This window comes from Paramisgurnus dabryanus, chromosome 19 (genome assembly GCF_030506205.2).
Source record: "Paramisgurnus dabryanus chromosome 19, PD_genome_1.1, whole genome shotgun sequence".
NCBI classification, from domain to species: Eukaryota; Metazoa; Chordata; class Actinopteri; order Cypriniformes; family Cobitidae; genus Paramisgurnus; species Paramisgurnus dabryanus.
The window spans coordinates 10,304,142-10,322,028 of record NC_133355.1 but is presented as its reverse complement, the minus strand read 5'-3'; the positions used below and the strand labels follow the sequence as shown (position 1 = coordinate 10,322,028).

Here is a 17,887-nt window from a genome sequence, read left to right as displayed (position 1 = left end):
CTTAAAGGTTTTTTCGGATATCGTTTCACATCTCCTGGAGTTTATTACTATAGCAGTGGTTACATTGACTCCAGTAACCAGAAGACGCTACAGGGTGTAGTCACCGTCAGGCCGCTGGAGGATAAAACGGTTGAGCTTCAGGTGTCTATAGATGGGATAACAGCCTCTGTGAATTTAGGTACAATAACAACATTTAATGTTAAAGCTGTAGCATGTACACTATACTTTCTTATTTCAGTAGCGTCAACAAATTACATTGGATATACTTGAATAGAAGTACATTCTAAAATAATGATTTGAAATATCACCTAAAGTGATTCACTGGCTCGTGATCATATGGTGGAACCACTTAAGCACAATTCCTAACAAAACAACCAATCTTCATTTTACTTATCCACAGCTTTAAGACAAATAAACTCATCTGAGTCTGAGTGTGTGGGCACATCTGACTGTGTTCGAGATCAGCTGGAGACTTCTGATGGTCTGACCTTCAGTTTTACTTCCTGTGCCAGTCCCACTGTAGAAAAGATTACTCCTGACCACGGTACCATACATGACATCATCAACATCCTGGGATCTGGCTTCAGCAACACTTCCTGTGCAAATGAGGTGAGGTTGATATTAACATAAACTGACCTAACCTTAGAGAGAGTAGTTTTTTTCTAATAATAAAAGGTTATCAGAGATTAATTTAAATATGTGACCCAGCCTGTGAAAACCCAACTAACATCATTATTTTGACATTTTTTGACATAAAGTCATTCTACACAATGTAAATAACTTTCTATAACCTTGATATCTTTATAAGTAATAAAGTCTTGTTAAAGACTAAATCAATGTGAAATTAAAGTGAAATCAATGAGTAACTTTAATGCTTCTAATTTCAAAATCAGATTATGAAAGTTTAGCTTGGATTTCACAGACAGGGTCACATACAGTTTACTGGATTACTGGATGGGCATCTGATGATTATGAATGTGACAGAAAAACATTAACATGTTTAATATTATTTAAATGATAAAACATTTTCAGACACTGTATTTTTGTTTGAGTCATTGTCAACTGCAAAAATGATGAAAGATGAATGTATGCATATTACTTGGAATAAAGCTAAATTAACAAATTTGCTTTTCATTTGGCAACCAAAGGTCAAAGTTGGAGGTCATCCGTGTCAAGTCATCAGCAGCACCTCTAATGAGATAAACTGCAGACTCAGTCCTGACTCAGGTGCTCCATTGGGCATCCCCCTACCTGTAGCCATCCGGGTCAACAACCTGGGTACAGCCATCATGACAATGCCAAAAGAGTACGACCGCAGATTTGTGGTTCTACCTGTGGTTGATTCTGTCTCCCCCTCTGTGGGCAGTACGACCGGCCAAACACGTCTCTTCATCTCAGGTTCTGGTTTCTTGAACGCATCTGTTATGGTAGCAAACACTCCATGTGATGTAGTTTTCATGAACTACTCCCATGTGGTGTGCGACATCTCACCATCTCAGCCTCGCAGGGGAAACGTCACGGTTTACGTTAACAGCATCTCCTCCTCTTGCAGTTCTGATTGCATGTTTCAATATTCTTCATCTATTGCACCTGTTGTCTCCAGTGTGTCACCTGACTCTGTTACTGGAAACTCTACTTCTGTTTTAATCACTGGCAGCGGCTTTGGGAACAATACAGCTGATCTGAGAGTATCTGCAGATGATATTACACTACAAGTCACAGGGGTTACAGATAACAACATCACACTTTTGGTTGGTGCCCTGCCTGCTGGGGAACATGCACTAAAGGTAGTGGTCATGAGCAAAGGTCTCGCCACAGGAATCTTCACCCTGACCAGCACACCACAGGCCACCATCCAACCAACATCAGGAAGCATTGGTGGAGGAACTCCACTGTTGATTGAAGGAAATGGCTTTGTGGAAGGAAACACCACTGTGATGTTTGGTAACCTCCCCTGCTCGATTCTGGAAGTAAACCCAGACATGGTGAAATGTTTGACACCTCTTCATCCAAAGGGACTGGTGCAGGTGGATATTTGGGTGTTTAACGTTCAGTACCCAAGTCAACGTTTCAACTACTCCATTGAACAAACTCCAAACATCACGTCAGTGAGCCCTGTAACAGGTAAGATTTGATTTTCCTGAGCAATCAGACTTATGATTTTTACAGAGAAGATAACAGAATAAAAAATAAAATCTTGGCAGGAAACAAAACAGGGCACAATTCACCCTAAAATTCTGACCTTATAGCCACTCTATTGCTTTAAATGGTCACACAGGTCGTGTGGGAACAGAGATCACTGTGTCTGGTTCAGGGTTTGGCACAGATGCAGCGCTCATCTCAGTGGAGATTGATGGTGTGGATTGTGATGTGACATCCATCACAGACACACAGTTACTGTGCACTGTTGGGGAACACGCAGGAGGAACGTTTCCGGTTATGTTATACCATCAGGTCAAAGGTCATGCCTTGACAAAGTCTGTCTTCAGCTATGAACTGCTGCTGACAGGTGTCACACCAAATGAAGGTAATCACTTTCTCTGCCACTGTATTACATCTCATTTACAGTGTAATGTATCAAATTTTGCATACTGTAAGTTCAGGATATTAAAACAGGAAGTAAAATGAAAATAATCTAAACAAATCAAAATAGTAAAATAAATTCTTATTCAGCCTTAATCCTGTTAATAATGTTGTAAATTGTTGGGCCTACATTATACAGTTTTTGTAGAGAAATCAATCTACTTTAAAAATTACTTTTATTGGTAACACCTAAAAAGTGAGAAAATTTAAGTTGAAAAAATAGTTTTTTAAGTTTTTAGCAGTTGAAGTATATTTTTATTTATTTAATTCAAGTATAAGACTATACAGCAAGAAAACCCTACAGTTATGCCCTTTGTTCTGTATTTCTTCAGGAAGCTATGCTGGAGGAGCTGTTGTTGCCATTCAAGGTTCTGGATTCGACCCAAACTCCACCAGAGTCCTCATCTGTAACAGAGAGTGTAACGTAAACGTGCAGATCTCCACATCTACCCAACTGTACTGTGTAGTCCCGTACAACAATGGTATGCATTACTTTCTCATTAAACACTGTAGATTGTATATGTGCCATAAAATAAATATGTTCTATGATTTTATGTAAAAGTATATAATTTGGAGTAAACATCTGACAGCTTTGATGCAGATCTTTTACAGTACCGTACATGTTGTTTCTCTTGCAGGAAATGAAACAGATCGGGTCTGTGAGGTTGTAGTGATGAATGGAGATAACAGAGTCAACCTCACAATCGGCTACACATACAGATCCTCTTTAACCCCTGTTATCAGTGCTGTCACACCACGCAGAGGGGGAACAGCTGGAGGCACCAGACTCACCATCACTGGATCAGGCTTCAGGTGAAAAGTTGCCTGTTTCCACTTCTGTGTCTTTAAACGCTCGTTTATTGGGGTCGACAGCTTATAAAAACTTATTTACAGATTAAACTTTAAAACAGAATAATACCTAAAAGCTGCTTTGTGACAAGATGTACAGCTAACAAGCCAAAAAACCCAGAAATAAGTTTTTACTTATAAGCTTTCGACCTCAAAAAACGAGCGTTATTCTGTTTTTGTTATAAGCCATAAATGACAAGGAGGCGGCCTCTCGCAATACAAAGTCAATGGAGATGGTTGGATTGTTTCCCCCCCGGTGGACGTGGTTTTCAAATTTGCATTACTGCACTCTGTCTATAAAAAGCAAAGACAAGTTGCTTCTAAGAAAGATCTTTGATTTTATGTAAAGCAGTTACAGATCATTTCAAGTGTTTCTTAAGAATTAATTCTGCTCATATTTTTTAATGAGTTCATTTTAAACTTCTCTTTCTTTCCTTGTCTCACCTGTAGTGCAAATGCCAGTGAAGTTACTGTGACGATTGCGGGATCTGTCTGTGATGTTGAGTCAGCCAATGGGACGCAGATTATATGTGTGACTAATGCTCAACCAAAATCCCAAGAAACTAAAGTGCGAGTTCTGATAGGAAACAGAGGAATCGCCAGAATGGTAACAGAATTTTTAATAACAGATGGTTGACCCATCCTAAATTAAAAGAACCACAAACTAACCAATGTATTTCATACCTGGAGATCAGCCAAAATCTATTAAGCTAAATCTTGACCCCACTGAAAGTAATTAACTTCATTCTGAACTGAATTGAAATAACTTCAATTGGGCCAATTTTTAACACTATCGGTAATAGTTTGACAACAGCCGATAGTCACAGAAGATATATCCTGTCAATCAAAAGAAAATGGAAAATGCAATGAATGTGAGCTCTGTGTATAGAAAATGTAAAGAAACATTACTAGTGTAATGTACAATATTAATGGTCTTGTATGACTGAAAATAGAATATTCCGAATTTAGTTAATGCAAGTTAATATAACCACCAAACTATCAGCATCAGATGATATCAGTCTGAATAATTGGCTATTGGTGGAGAAATTTGATATTGGTGCATCACAACTATTGCATGAGATGTTTCTTCTTTTTTTTTTTCAGGATCATGCTAATTTCTTCTACATTGACGTATGGTCATCTCCTTATACATGGGGTGGAGACTCACCTCCTGAGAAAGGCGCATTTGCTGTAATCACTGCTGGTCAAACCATTCTGTTGGACACCAGCACCCCTGTCCTAAAGATGCTCCTCATCCAAGGTATGTTCATGGAGATAAATGCAACCTTTATAAATATGTGGCATGAAGAATTATGCAGTCCTGTAGTCCTTGACAAAAAGTTTTTAAAGGCTATTAGGGCAAGTGGGTGAGGCATGTTTACCACCAGGGTTTAAATTGGGCAAGGATTGAGCCCCAAAAAAAACATAAGCTGAAGGTCTCATTCCGCTCTGTGCCAGTGTACCTGCTGCTGGTGCATGTGGACTGAAGTGAAGTGAATAACGTGTTTTCATTTATTTCTATGGAGGGCCAAAACGGATTGTGCGCTCGGGTTTTTACCGCTCATTTGCACGACGCGTCAAACGTTTTTTTGCCACCATGTGCCAACCCCATGGAGCCCCCACCCCACATAACAAATCCCAATTTAACCCCTGTTTACCACACCCAAGTAATAATCCTAGGCTAGGCTAGGCTAGTTCATACAGTTCATATATACAGTACTATTTAATTCAATTCAATTTTATTTATATAGCGCTTTTCACAATTGTTAATGGTTGCAAAGCAGCTTTACATGAGTAATAGATAATATAAGAAGTAGAATATAGCGTCTAAGGTTAAACCGTACAAGCAAGCATATTAATAATGTAAAGTATACAGTAAAGTGCTAAGTTAAGCCAAAGTTGGCTGACTCTCCCGGGGACGAAAAAAACCCCTAGGAGAAAACCCGGTGGGAAAAACTCCTAGAAGGACAAAAACTCTTGGGAGAAATTAATATATATTTATATATATATATAAACACGGTAGGGATAGGAAGCGGGTAAGCGGATTAAACTGGTTCAGCCGGTGGTCGTTGGTCGTGTATCGGCTGGGCATCACGTTGAAGGACAGCCAGTAGATCAGTGGTGTGATGAGCTTCACAGCAACAGGAACTGGGTCTGTTTGTCGAGACAGGGAGACAAAAACAGAATTCTATTAGTGTAGGGGCCGTTCGCATGTAATGCAAGTGTCATACATTATAGTGGTTTAAGTCAGCTCGGTTCCAGACAGGCTAACTATTGCGGCAATAGTATATTACCCATATGAGGTATGTGAGTGCTTTGTTCTAGACAAAATAACAATTGCGGGATAAGTTCATTTACTGGACATTTTATGTGAATGCTTTGTTAAAGAAGAATGCCTTAAGTTTAGATTTAAATTGATCGACTGTGTCAGATACACAAAATGATTTGGTAAATCATTCCAGAGCTTAGGGGCCAAGTAGGAAAAGGATCTACCACCTTTAGACACTTTTGGGGCTCTATTTTAACGATCTGAAACGCAAGTGCGAAGCGCAACGCGCAAGTGAGTTTGTGGGCGGATCTTGGGCGCTGTTGCTATTTTCCCGGCGTGAGAAATAACTCTTGCGCCGGGCGCAAATCAATAAGAGGTTGGTCTGAAGTAGGTTCATTATTCATAAGTGTGGTTTGGGCGTAACGTCAAATAAACCAATCAGAACGCTAGCCAACATTCCCTTTAAACGCAAGGGCGCAAGTTCCATGGCGGGTTGCTATTATTATGACGGATTTACCAGGCGCACGCCAGGAGCGGTTTACAGCCGAGGAGACCCACGTTCTTGTACGGGGGAATCCCACGCTTGCCAGCATAAATCGGGCACGCCGTGTAACGGGAGGTGGATCTGCCTCAGGACTTGACGCCAGCAGAGGACATCGCTGCGTCCACCCTCACCGCTGAAAGGGTTTGGGGGCTTTGAAATCGGACCCAAGAAACGCAAGCAAGGTCCAACCCCAAAGTACTCTTACAAATCAAGTTCATATACATTAAGGTTTCTTATGAAAACATTTGAACTATTATTTACATAAAATAAACGTAATACAGCCACACAACAAAGTTATGAAAATATTTTAATCGTTATTTGCATGAGAATAAATAAAAAATATCACCACAATGCTCACCACTATGATTCCCCTTATCTCGTGTATTAATATTTTTAAGTGTAACAATTTATGATTTGCAAAAATAACTGTTGCATCTGTGTAGATTAGATAAGCAAAGTGTATGCGCGTTGTGCACGCTATACATTATGGTCAAGCATGCGCCCTTAAAATAGCATAATGAACCACGCGCAACGCGCCACTGACTTTAGACTAGTTTTTTTTTGTTAGTAGCGCAATTGTTTTTTGAAACTGCAAAATAGCATAAGAGATGGTTTGCGCCGCAACACGCCTCCTTTTTGCGCTGAACCGCCCAGGGAGCGCAAGTTCATTCCCTAGTTTGCTGACGTGCATCTGTGGAGGGAAAAACCCCGCTGTGCGCCGGCGCAAAATACTAATGATACATGCGTCACTGACAAAGTCAATTGCGCTGGGTGCAAGATAGAGCCCTTGATATTCTAGGGATAATTAAGTGACCAGAATTTTGTGATCGCAGTTTACGTGGTGGATTGTATTCTGACAGTAATTCGTTAATATACGAGGGCGCTAGGCCATTTAAGGCTTTGTAGGTGATTAGTAATATTTTAAATTGTATGCGATATTTAACTGGTTGCCAGTGTAAAGATGCCAGAATTGGACTAATGTGGTCATACTTTTTAGATCGAGTAAGCACTCTTGCGGCGGCGTTTTGAACTAGCTGAAGCTTGTTTACCTGATTTGCATGGCATAAGATGGAAGAATGCTGTGCGTCAGACGTTGGAGATATGACTATCGAAAGATAGATTGCTGTCGAACATTCTTAACCGTGTAAGATGGCACCACCGTGCAGCCATCTATGGGCAACTTGTAATCTGACATATTATGTTTGGAGCGATTTGGTTCAATAATAAGTATCTCAGTCTTATTGGAGTTTAGCATAAGAAAGTTATGTGCCATCCAGTCCCTAATATCACTAATGCACTCTGTTAGCTTAGCAAACTGGTGGGTTTCGCTAGGATGTGACGAGATGTAAAGCTGGGTATCATCCGCATAGCAGTGAAAACTTATGTTATGTTCCCTGATAATGTCTCCTAGAGGTAACATATATAACGAGAATAGGATAGGTCCTAGAACTGATCCCTGAGGTATGCCGTATTTAACGGGGGACTGATATGACTCTTCCTCATTTACATAAACAAAGTGATATCGATTGGTTAGATACGATCTAAACCAGGCTAACGCCTGACCACTGATGCCAACATAGTTTTCTAGTCTATTGAGTAGGATTCTGTGATCTATTGTGTCAAAGGCTGCACTAAGGTCTAGTAATATAAGGATTGAGATTTCACCATGATCGGATGTTAATAGGAGGTCATTTGTAACTCTAAGCAGCGCTGTTTCTGTGCTATGGTGGGGCCTGAATCCTGATTGGAACTTTTCATATGTATTATTATTCGCTATGAATGTGCATAGCTGGCTTGCCACTACTTTTTCTAATATTTTAGAAAGAAAAGGTAGATTTGAGATTGGTCTAAAGTTATTAAGATCTCCCCGGTCAAGGTTTGTTTTTTTAATGAGCGGTCTAATAACTGCTAGTTTGAAAGCTGTTGGAACGTATCCTAATTCTAGAGATGAGTTAAAGATATTTATTACTGTGTCTGACACTACATGAAATACCTCTTTTAGTAATTTTGTGGGAACGGGGTCTAATATGCAGGACAATGATTTGGATGCAATACTAATTTAGAAAGCTCTTCTATTGTAGTAGGTTTAAATGACTCAAGATGTTCGTAAGGTAATCTAGTGGTAAATGTACTATTGGGTAGAGTGGTGGCTGCTTGCGTAGTTTCTATGTTTTCCCTAATAAACATAATTTTGTTATTATAGAAGTTCATGAAGTCGTTACTATTGTGTTGGAGTTTACTATTGGTTTCTGTTTGTTCTTTGTTTCTAGTCAGTTTCGCAACTGTGCTAAAGAGGAAACGAGGGTTGTTATGATCTTCTTTAATTAGCGTACTGAGATAGGTAGATCTGGTGGTTTTTATATTCTGTTTGTAGTGTTGAACACTCTCTTTCCATGCTGAACGCCATACGGTAGTTTCTTTCCATTTTTCTAGCTACTGTTTTAAGGACTGCAGTATGATGGTCATACCATGGAGCTGTGAACCAATATCCTTGTGAATGTTTTATCTCCTTTAAGGTGGACGGCTGATTTTTGATGAGGCAGATATTGAGCTACAGGCGGAGAACATTTTGATCACAGATGGTGGAGCTTTACAGATCGGGACAGAGCAGCAGCCCTTCCAGCATAAGGCCATCATTACACTGCATGGACACCTGAGGTCTAAAGAACTTCCTGTCTATGGTGCCAAGACCCTGGGTGTCAGAGAGGGAGTGCTGGATCTGCATGGTATGCTTGTACAGTAGAGTACTTCGGTTTCATCTTAATATAATCCCAATTGTAAAAATACTTTCAACATTTCTTAGTATTGTTCTTAGTATTTATTCTGTATATGTAACCTACTGTCTGCTTTAATAATGACAGCATGTACATGGGCTGACATGAACACATATATAGAAATGAGCCATATAACAAAGTCAAAATAGCCCTTAGGTTGACATCACAACGGTGCTAAGTTTTCTTGATCCAGACAACATAGTGCGTAACCAGTGATGCTTCGTTTAAAGATTAAATTAAAACCTGCTTCTCCAGGAATCCCAGTACCTGTACCGTGGACTCGTCTTTCCCAGACTGCACAGAATGGCTCCAGTACTCTCACACTGATGGATGCTGTCACCTGGAAAACTGGAGATGAAATTGTCATTGCTTCAACAGGGAAGAGGTACAGTATAGATGCACACTGCTAAAGCTGGAGTGAAACTCAGTTAACAAAATCACATATTTTTGACCAACGATTACACATGACTTATACTCACAAAGATTAACTCAAACCATAAAGTTTGTTTCTTGAGCTCAAGAGCTATAGCTCATGCGTTAAGGTTTGCAAGTTCCTCACAAATCTCTGTACAGAGCGCCTCCTAATGAGAGGGCTGTTTGGAAAGTGAGACTTCTTTTACTATAGCATCACTTTAATCGCTCCACATGTCTAGATTCTTATTCATTTTAACAGCAAAAAGTACCATTCCTTTGATAAAACTGGTGTATTTTTTTAAATCAAATTATGTGACCTGAAAATGCTTATGAATTAAACCTAATTGAATCGTATGTTCTTAAAAATCCAAAGACATAGCCAGAGAGAGAATGAGTTAAGAAGAATTGCCTCAGTTTCGGCTGATGGCAGGACCCTCACACTGACTGAACCCCTGACCTACACTCATCTGGGTGTTTCTGTCACTCTGCCTGATGGGACTGTTTTTGAAGCAAGAGCAGAGGTGGGACTTCTTACCAGAAACATTGTTGTCCGTGGATCCAACAACCAGGAGTGGAATGATTTGATACCAGCTTGCCCTGATGGATTTGACACAGGTCTGGCTGTTTGTTTGTTAATAAGTAATTATTGTTTGAAACATTTACACAACATTAATTTATTCATATATTCATATTTTCTTACAGGGGAATTTGCGGTGCAGACATGTTTCCAGGGGAGATTTGGTGAGGAAGTAGGAAGTGATGAGTTTGGTGGTTGCATCATGTTCCACTCACCACAACCAAACCAGAACCTGACAATTGGCAGAATTGAATATGTTGAGGTAACAGTTTAATGAATGAGTGTACAAAAAACCAAATGATTAACTTCGTTTGAAAACTTAAGGAGATTCAAATACAAAACCTTTTAATTACATTCCATCAAGGTATTATTTTGTTATTGCCCACCTTTCTTTAGGTTTATCATGCTGGACAGGGGTTCCGTCTGGGCCGCTACCCGATCCACTGGCATCTAATGGGTGATGTTCAAAATAAGTCGTACGTGCGAGGGTGTGCCATACATCAATCTTACAACCGTGCTGTGGCCATCCGCAACACCCACAACTTACTGGTGGAGCGTAATGTCGTCTACGATATTAAAGGTGCCGCATTCTTTATTGAAGACGGCATTGAGACCGGAAACATCTTGCAGTACAATTTGGCCGTATTTGTAAGACAGAGCACAAGTTTGCTAAATGATGATGTAACTCCGGCTGCATACTGGCTCACCAACCCTAACAACATCATCAGACATAATGCCGTGGTTGGTGGGACACACTTTGGATTTTGGTACCCAATGCCCAATCGTCCTGATGGTCCATCTTATGATGCCAACATCTGTCCGAATAGAGTTCCACTTGGAGAGTTCTTCAACAATACTGTGCATTCACAGGGCTGGTATGGATTGTGGATCTTTCAGGAGTATTTCCCTGTGCAGAATAATCCATGCTCTTCCAGTACACCAGCCCCAGCAGTCTTCCGCCGCCTGATCTCCTGGAACAATGAGAAAGGTGCTGAGTGGGTGAATGTTGGAGCTGTGCAGTTCAGTGAGTTCCTGATGGTCAATAATGAAAAAGCAGGAGTGGAGACCAAGAGGATCACATGGAGCTATGTCAGTGGATGGGGGCTGGAAAGAGGTGCAGCTGTGGTCAACAGCACAATTGTGGGTCACGTGGATGAGCTGGGGCTGGGAAATGATTACTGCACCACACATGGTGTTGTTCTGCCTCTGGATGATGGTATGAGTGTCATCAACACCAAGTTTGTGAACTTCAACCGGTCAACATGCGCAGTTATTGGGGTGGCAGAAATCATTGGAACCTGCACATCCCACTGTGGAGGCTGGAGCGCAAGATTTAGTGGGATCCGATACTATCAGTCACCCAATAAGGCCAGGTTCAGATGGGAGCACGAGGTGGTGCTCGTAGATACTGATGGATCCCTGACAGGTACAGTTCTCTAGATATTATTTCAAACTGGGAGACACCTACTTCAGGTCTAATACTACTACTAATAAGCCAGATGTGTTTATTGATGATTGAGATCTCTTAAAGTGTACTAGTTGGTGTTACTCCAGAGAAATTGTTGGGGGTTAGGAATTTCGAGACTGGAATGTGTGTCTGTCTTTCTGTGTCTATCTTGGCCATAATGTCACTTTCATGTTACAGATTAAACAAGACAAGCTTCTGAATAACATTATCTAATTATTTTAATAAAGGCAAAGTTAACTCTAAGGTGGTGCCGATGAGTAACCTGCTCGACCCAAGTCACTGCTCTCAAGTAGCAGATTGGAGTGTCGGTGTTCCTGGAGCAGTTTGTGACAACACCATTAACTTCCATCGGCTGGTTTTCTTCTATCCCTCACCATATTCACTTTGGTATAACAATGTAAATCTCACTAACTCATACGGTAGGTTGAAAATCTACTTTTGGGATTATTGAGATATAAAGATTTGTGTGCATTTGTCAGATGTGTTACTGTACAATTCACTCTGCCTTGTAATGTACTTTGTAATGATTTACACTAAATCTCCCTTTAGGGTCTTGTGTGTTACCTTTCCTTTATACGCTTGTGACACAGTCATATGGCTGGATGGCATTGGTGCCTTCAAACCAAACCTACAACTGGTACTTTGAGCGTGGTTCCCAAGTCACCAGCATCTCATATAGTGGAATGATCTACGGCTTTAAGGTAAAGTGTGACCACTTAAGTGTGACTTTTTTTAGGTAAATTATTGCTTTGTTTCATTTTTTCTATTATTTCTTAAAGCAATACCATGTAAGTCTAGCTCACCCCTACAGTTTGGAAACAGTATTGTCTTCTACTGTCGTAATTAAATCTGTCATGGTTACACCAGGGGATACACATGCGAAACCCACAAACTCTGCATATATTTCAGGATATTATATATTAAATTTTATGACATCATTATACAATATACAATATATACACACTATATACAATATAATTTCCATGGGTTTTAAGAGATCACGTAGCTCACATTTACAAGCCAGCGTTATTATAGTAGCCTATTTTGTCTACTGTTTTACAGAATGGATATGCCAATAACATTTTTGTGTTGTTAATCAATGTTTGTGTGGTAGGTAATAGCCATATACCGTCAATATTATAATAACAATCTCGATGAATCTGCAAAGTTGAAAGATCGATTTGCATTATAGCCTGAGGCAAGACACTTTGACCAGAAAAATAAATAAACAAACATGATTATCAGCCTGCAGTCATCAGGCTAGTTAGCTTAAAATATTAATTTGTCCATCTAATAATGTATTATTTACTTGCAAGAATGTAGCCCCTACCAAACTTGTACTACACGCGATTTAGACATAGGCTAATAATAATAATAATTTGCTCCTCTACTAGCATTACTTGATTCATGAAGAGAAATGGAGGACCAGATAGCTTCAGTAACATAGACAACAAATTACTTCAATACTTATTAGTCTAACACAGTGTTTCTCAAACTTTTTCTGCCATTCCCCACTTTGGAGGTAGGGAAGGGTTTCGAGCCCCACCTGTCCCTAATCGCCCAAACAAAATGGTAATCAACTAGGCTTTAAGTTTAACTGTTAAAATGTATTTAATCACATCATATTATAAACCATAACAGCATAAACACTTTCAAAAGAGCAAGAAATGTGCAAATGTGTTATCCCTTTGCATGAAATTAGACTTTTTTCAAATGTAAAAAATAATATTGCAACTGTTTGCATTTTGATTCTTACAAAATTCATCATACTTTCTTTTTGGCTGGCTTTTTGGTTTATTAGGTCCACTGTCTGTCTTGGTTTTCTCTGCTGGTGCTGAATCCAGTTTTCTTCTCATTTCGTGTCACAAACCTATCCATTATTAACTTTTATACCCGCTACCACCTATACCGCCTCTCTACATTCAAGTTTTTGATCAGCTTCAATTAACATTCCGACATTAAGTTATTCTTGAAGGGTTTCGCGTGACATTTTCTTCACAGTCTGATGTTGTTTTTAAATTTCCTCCCGTTTGTCACGCCCCACTTGTAATGTTCCCATTCCCCACTAGTGGGGCCCACCCCACACTTTGAGAAACTCTGGTCTAACAGCATGACGGCTAAGTCAGCATCGGTCGGGCAGCCCACTGCCACTTTTAGCTCCTGTCAGCGAGCAAACGCTGTACCAATGTTTATCCTCGTATCCTCGCCTTTAATTTTGTCACTCTCTTCCTAGACTCCTCAGACAAAACCCATGCCTTCTTGAGTTTCATTGCTGATTCAGTGGCCATGATAACAACATACACCCGCGTGACAGCACAAACAAACGCTAGTAAGGCTCTCGCGTCCGAACTTGACAAAATGGGGGTGGGGGCGGAAGTGAGGTATGCCGTAAAGCAGTCAGATTTTGTAGTTCTTTTTGTGCTTCTTTTTGAAGTTCCGTAGTGCCAGTAAAAGCGATACAGACCCCGTCAGGCTATGGCATACATGTCATTCACCCTATTGTAAGTCAATGTACCATCACAAGGGTCTTGGAAATATATTATGAAGGTTGAAAAACTACTTGGTGTTGCTTTAATATATATTTAGCAATTTTCTAGTTGGTTTCATCAGTCTAATTTTGTACCTTTTCCCTCCCTGATAGACAGAGGATTATATCATAATGAATCACAACTTTAATCAAACGCCTGACTGGTTCCACATTATGGATAACCGAAATGGTTCCTCCCAGCCACTGGACCCTGCTGTGAATGTAAATGGCGACTGGTACTTTAACAAGTCTTCAAACAGCCTATATTACATGGGTAAAAATACTCATCCTTTCATATAAAACATTTGCCAACGTAATCCAAGTCCTATAAAATGTCAACCCTATGCTGCAGGTCTATAGGAAATTAAACATTTGTTATATTTTGACTGCAGTATCTGGAAGAGATCATGCAGCTAGCCGGAGGAGGAGGCACAGTGTGGACCGGTCACTTAAAGACAGAGATATATACTTCTATGTGTATCAGTGTTACTATCCAAAGTGCATCACACCAACAAGTGGACCTCCAATTCCCTCACCATCAGACAATTTCACCTCTTTGCCCGGACAGGAATACTTCAAGTATGTTACACAAATTCACTTGCTCAGCACATTTTTTGAATAATACAATATGTTGTTAGACTTCATATGTTGTTTGTAAAATATATACAGCAGTGGATGTACTCCCTGGTCAAACACATCTTTCTGGAGATCAAGCCCTGAAAACAACTTTGCTGTACCACAAACAGACTCTGATGTGGTCATTCCATTAGGTAAGCAACTGTTTAAGTAAAATGCTTAGAAATTAACTTTTTTCACAAGAAACATTTACATTTTAATTTACACATAGCCATTCTTCCAATGTAAATTTTAAAGTCAAGGTATTTTTTAAATGCAAGTAAATAAATAAGAACTGCTACTACCACGATGCAGGTTTGCACACTTCAGACCTAAAGTCCTTATATTCTGAAACAATAGAGTGCCGCAGCGATGATGTATTTTTGTGTAATTAATGACAATTACACATTTTGTCCAAGAAGTTAATCTTCACAGATGAATTAAAAATGTTATGAACACAAACAAATAGTAAAAACATTTGCAAATGAAGATAACAGCTTCAACAGTTTGACAACACGTGCACTGCAAATCTGCACAACACAACCAAATACAAAAACAGCACATATGACAATATAAGTGTTTCAAGGGGACCAAATAAAGTGATGCACTTTGCTGAGACTGCTCATTTTTCACTGACTAAATTATTTGCTGAAATGTATAAACCAAAAACACATTATTAATCACTTTAATGTTCTCTATTTGTTCCTTTTTATGTTAAATATTAACATTTTATTCTACCTAACCACTTATGCACTTAAAGCAACACCAAAGAGTTTTTTTACCTTAAAATAACGTTTCCAAAAAAGTTTTAGTGGTTCAACCACTCAAAACAGGGTGAATGGCACTTTCACATTCGCTTTGCAGCCCTCTATCGGCCAAAACCGCACTAAAGATGTTTCCAACCGTCGGGTAGTGGTCCTGTAGTTCGAGTGAAAACTACAAAAACTTGCTTTACGGCAGACCTACAATCCAATCAGAGCCAGCTACTGTATGCTGCAGTATTTACGACAGTGGTAATGAACAATTACGCTTCTAACCTGTAGGGGGAGCAAAGAGCAATAAGTCTTTAGTGTTGCTTTAAAGGAGACATGAATAGGTAATATTTTTAAGAATTAAATTCGTTGCTTTTATTTTGTTTAGTTGTTTTGAGGATTTGCAATGCATGTGTTGTAAAACACATCTTTGTTTTCTAGGGTTTTTTCCCCATTTAAAAATGTTTTATTTTATTGCTGTGCAGTAACCCCTGTTTGCCACTGTATCTTAGCTTTCAGGTTTATTAATATGATACAACTGTATAATAATTACAAATGATCGTTAAATTGTCCCATTTTGTTTTAAAGGGAAGTGTGTGGTTGTAGACATTGAAATTCCTTCCCTGAACAAGCTGACAATATTTGGAGTTCTGATGATTCCAGACACAATTAATGGCACGGCAAACATCAGTGGTTCTCAATATAACAACGTTGTTTTGAATGTCACATACATCTCCATTCAGGTAAGAATATAAAGTATAGACCAAATTGCATCCTACCATTTATTTCAACTGAGTGATAAATTAACTACAAAAGTAACTACAGTACATGTCAGAGAGTATCTGCTGGGGATCATCACTATAAACTATAGCAGATCTTAAGCGGGCAATCTATCAATACTTTATTGACTGGTAGTTGCTAAAGTTATTTACAGTCAGTAAAAATATCTAAAGTGGACTATCGAAATAAACTGTTACCTTACTTTTAACTCAGGGTGGCCGTCTGGTTGCTGGATATCCTGATCAACCCTTCAGAGGTGAACTACAGATCATACTGAGAGGAAACCATCTCACACCAGACTGGTTGTTGCCTGGAATAAACCAAGGGTCTAAAGTGCTGGGTAAGGGCGTTATATAAAAGGTTCTTCATAGAGAATTTAGCAGTTGCAATCATATAAATGATCATATTTATAGAAACACTGCTGTTTTCCAGGTGTGTTTGGATCTCTTGATCTTTATGGCATGCCACACAATGTGTCTCACACTAAACTGGCCAACACAGTCCAGGCTGGAAACAACACTCTCTCTCTGGAGGAAACTGTTGACTGGAAGGTTAGATGTTCAAAACAGCACTTAAGAGGGGCTAAGACAACCATTTACTAAGGTTGCAAATGTAACATACTAAGCTATAATTTAATGTAGTCGTTGTCATAAACAACTGATTTAATAGCACCTTATATTACATACCTTTATGTCATGTGCTCTCCTTCACTTCAAATGTGTTTTCCTCTTTGTTCGCATAAAACAATGCAAGCTTTGTGTTGACATTTTTTTACCTTCAGGTTGGAGATCAGATTCTGCTGTCTACCACCAGTTATGATCCATGGCAGACAGAAGTCCGCACCATAAGTGCAGTCTCAGACGATGGCCGCACACTGATCCTGGACCGGCCTGTCACATACACACACATCGGTTAGTACACTGAAACATTTTCAGCCTAGGACTAGGACTATATGTCTTGGACAATCATTTAATCCACAATGGCCAATTGATAAGTTGCTGTTGCAACGGTGCATTTAGAAAAACGGCTATTTTTATTACTCCTGTAGTAATCAGGTGTATGCTTTAGTGCAGTGTTTCCCAATCCTGGTCCTCGAGGCCCCCCTGACAAAAAGTTTTAGATGTCTCCTTATTTAAAACACCTGATTCAACTTATCAACCTCCTTCAAAAATGGTAAACATGTCTCCCTAACAAGCTGATGAGTAAAATCAGGTGTGTTGAATAAGGAGACATCTAAAACTTTCTGGCAGGGGGGCCTCGAGGACCAGGATTGGGAAACACTGCTTTAGTGTAATATTTGTCTGTGATGAATAGAGGTTTGTGTTTTATTATTTGGTAACAATATAGATATAACAAGATTAGGCACTGCTATTACTATGAATGAGGGAAATGTAACTCTCAATATAGGACAAAGGTACAGTGTCCCAGGATCTTCTGGAAGCTATCAGCTTGCAGGGGATGTGGGTCTGCTGACCAGAAACATCAAGATCATTGGACAGGAGTATCCAGCCATGAACACACAGTCTTATGGAGCTAGAGTACTGGTGGGCTCCTTCACAAGAGGAAATACTTTATACAGAGGTATAAAACAAATTAAACTGACAAAATACTCACAACAGGGAGGAGGTCTAAGATTCCTAAAAAAATTTTTTTTTTTGTTATCTCACAGTAAGTGAGAAATTAATTCATTTACACGCTTCATATTTAAACATTTCTATTAAAATTGCTTAAATAA

The 17,887-nt window shown here is 39.4% G+C and overlaps 1 pseudogene; it reads left to right on the top strand.

Moving 5' to 3' along the window:
- Positions 1-17,887, top strand: part of LOC135773542 (fibrocystin-L-like) — a 51,996-nt pseudogene that overhangs the window by 24,763 nt on the left and 9,346 nt on the right.